This window comes from Pteropus vampyrus, unplaced genomic scaffold, assembly GCF_000151845.1.
Source record: "Pteropus vampyrus isolate Shadow unplaced genomic scaffold, Pvam_2.0 Scaffold582, whole genome shotgun sequence".
NCBI lineage: Eukaryota > Metazoa > Chordata > Mammalia > Chiroptera > Pteropodidae > Pteropus > Pteropus vampyrus.
The window spans coordinates 219,411-222,632 of record NW_011889363.1 but is presented as its reverse complement, the minus strand read 5'-3'; the positions used below and the strand labels follow the sequence as shown (position 1 = coordinate 222,632).

The 3,222-nt window shown below is 34.6% G+C and overlaps 1 protein-coding gene and 1 pseudogene across 1 annotated transcript in view; both read left to right on the top strand.

The window, feature by feature from the left end:
- The window catches only part of LOC105308486 (melanoma-associated antigen B16-like), a 50,524-nt gene that overhangs the window by 27,550 nt on the left and 19,752 nt on the right, over positions 1-3,222 (top strand). The gene's annotated exons all lie outside the window — the stretch shown is intronic.
- Positions 3,029-3,150, top strand: LOC111733584 (annotated as a pseudogene).

Here is a 3,222-nt window from a genome sequence, read left to right as displayed (position 1 = left end):
AATATAGACTCAAAGTGAAAGGGTGCAAAATGATATTTCAAGCAAATGGCATTCAGAGAAAAGTGGGAATAGTGGTACTAATATCACATGAAGTAGACTTCGAAATAAAAAAGGTAAAGAAAGATACTGAGGGACACTTCATAATGATAAAGGGAATCATGCACCAAGAAGACATAACACTTATTAATATCTATGCTCCCAATCAGGGAGCCCTGAAATATTTAAAGCTATTACTAACAGAAGTAAAGGAAGAAACAGACCAAAACACTATTGTAGTAGAGGACCTAAATACTCCACTGTCAGATATGAAAAGATCATCCAAACAGAAAATCGATAAGGAAATAACATCCTTAAATGACACGTTAGACCAACTGGACATAATTGATATTTACAGAGCCTTCCACATCAAAACAGCTGCTTATACATTCTTCTCTAGAGCACATGGAACATTCTCAAGAATCGACCACATACTGGGACACAGAGATAGACCCAACAAATATAAGAGGTTTGGAATCATACCAACCATATTCTCTGATCATAATGCTTTAAAACTGGAGATCAACTACAGAAAGAAATAAGGAAGAACCACAAATACATGGAGATTAAGCAACATGCTACTGAAGAATAACTGGATTAGGGAAGAAATCAAAAGAGAGATCGAGAGATACATAGAAACAAAAGGTAATGATAGTACAACATATTGAAACTTTTGGGACACGGCAAAAGCGGTCATAAGAGGAAAGTTCATATCATTACAGGTCTATCTCCAAAAACAAGAATGAATCCAAATAAACAACCTAATGCATCATCTTAAAAAAAAAAAAAAACTAGAAAAGGAAAAACAGAAATAAATGAAATTGAAGACCAACAAACAAAAAAAAATAGAAAAAATAAATGTAACAAAGAGCTAGTTCTTTGGGGTTAATAAAATTTACAAACCCCTGGCTATACTCATTAAAGAAAAAAGAGAAAGGACACAAATAAACAAAATCAGGGATCAAAGAGGGGAAATTACGACAGACATCATAGAAATACAAAAGATCATACAAGAATACTATGAAAAAGTATATAACGCTAAATTTAATAACCTAGAAGAAATGGACTAGTACTTGGAAAAATACAACCATTCTAGAGTGAATAAAGAAGAACGGAAAAATCTAAATAGACTGGTCAGCAGTATGGAAATTGAATCATCGGAAACCTACCAAAAAGTAAAAGTCCTGGACCAGATGGCTTCACCAGTGAATTCTACCAAACATTCAAAGAAGATTTAATACCTATTCACCTCAAACTCTTCCAAAAATCGAAGAGGAGGCAATGCTTCCCAGTTCATTTTATGAGGCCAATATTACTCTGATACCAAAACCTGATAAAGATAACACAAAAAAAGAAAACTACAGACCTATATCTCTAATGAATAGAGATCCAAAAATCCTAAATTAGATACTAGTGAACTGAATATAGCAACATATTAAAGGGATTATACATCATGATCAAGTGGGCTTCATCCCACAGGCACAGGGATGGTTCGACATGTGCAAATCAATTAATGTGATACACCGTATAAACAAAATAAAAAATAAGAATCATATGATCATATCAATAGATGCAAAAAAGGCCTTCGACAAGATACAGTACCTATTTATGATCAAAACACTTAAAATTGGTATAGGAGGAATGTACTTTAATATAATAAAGGCCATATATGACAAGCCCTCAGCCAACATTATACATAATGGTGAAAAACTAAAAACATTTTCTCTAAGATCAGGAGCAGGCAAGACTGCCCGCTATCACCACTGTTATTCAATATAACATTGGAAGTCCTAGTGAGGGCAATCAGGCAAGAGAAAGATATAAAAGGCATCCAAATGGGAAAGTAAGAAGGCAAACTCTCACTATTTGTGCATGACATGATTCTCTATAGAGAAAACTCTAAAGACTCCACAAAAACACTACTAGAAACAATAAGAAAATTACAGTAAAGTTTCTGGATACAAAATCAATGTTCAAAAATCCATAGCATTCCTATACTCTAATAATGAATTGTCAGAAAAAGAAGTGGAAAAAATAATTCCTTTTGCAATTATAACAAAAGGAATAAAATATCTAGGAATAAATCTTACGAAACATGTGAATGACATACATAATGAAAACTATAAGACTCTATTAAAAGAGATCGAAGAAGAGACAAAGAAATGGAAAGATATTTCGTGTTCTTGAATTGGAAGATTCAGCATAGTTAAAATGACCATATTACCTAAAGCATTATACAGATTTAATACAATCTCCATCAAAATCCCATCGGCATTTAAAAAAAAAATGGAACAAAAAATCATCAGATTTGTATGGAAGCAAAAAAGACCCCGAATTGCCAAAGCCATCCTGAGAAAAAGAAAGAGGCTGGAGGCATCATTCTGCCCAACTTCAAATTATACTACAAAGTGACAGTAATCAAAATGGCATGGTATTGCCAGAGAAAAACAGACACACAAACCAGTGGAACAGAATCAAGAGTCCAGAAGTAAACCCGTATTTATATGGGCAAATAATTTTTGACAAAAAAGCCAAAAAGATACAGTGGAGAAAGGAAAGCCTCTTCAAAAAATGATGCTGGGAAAACTGGAAAGCCACCTGCAAAAGAATGAAACTAGACTGTTGTCTTCCACCACATACCAAACTCAAAATGGATTAAGGACCTGAATATAAGAGCTGAAACAATAAAATGCATAGAAGAAAACATAGGAACTAAACTCAAGGATCTTGGAATTAAAGGGGATTTTATGAATTTGACCTCAAAGGCGAGGGAAGTAAAAGCTAAAATAAATGAATGGGACTACATCAAACTAAAAAAGCTTCTGCTCAGCAAAAGAAACCGTCGATAAGCAAAGAGAGAACCATCCAAATGAGAAAATATATTTACAAGGAACACCTCCGATAAGGATCTTATATCCAAAATGTACAAAAAACTCATACAACTCAATAACAACAAAAAAACTAAACAATCCAATCAAAAAATGGGCAGAGGGCCTATGGCCATGCTACCCTGAACAAGCCCGATCCCATCTGATCTCGGATCTCGCTAAGCAGCGTCGGGTCTGGTGAGTACTTGGATGGGAGACCACCTAGGAAGACCAGGTGCTGTAGCCATAAATAATAAGGGATTGTAAGCTGACAAGGTCCTTACAATCTGTGAGGTCGACCAAAGGTTGCCTTGCCAAA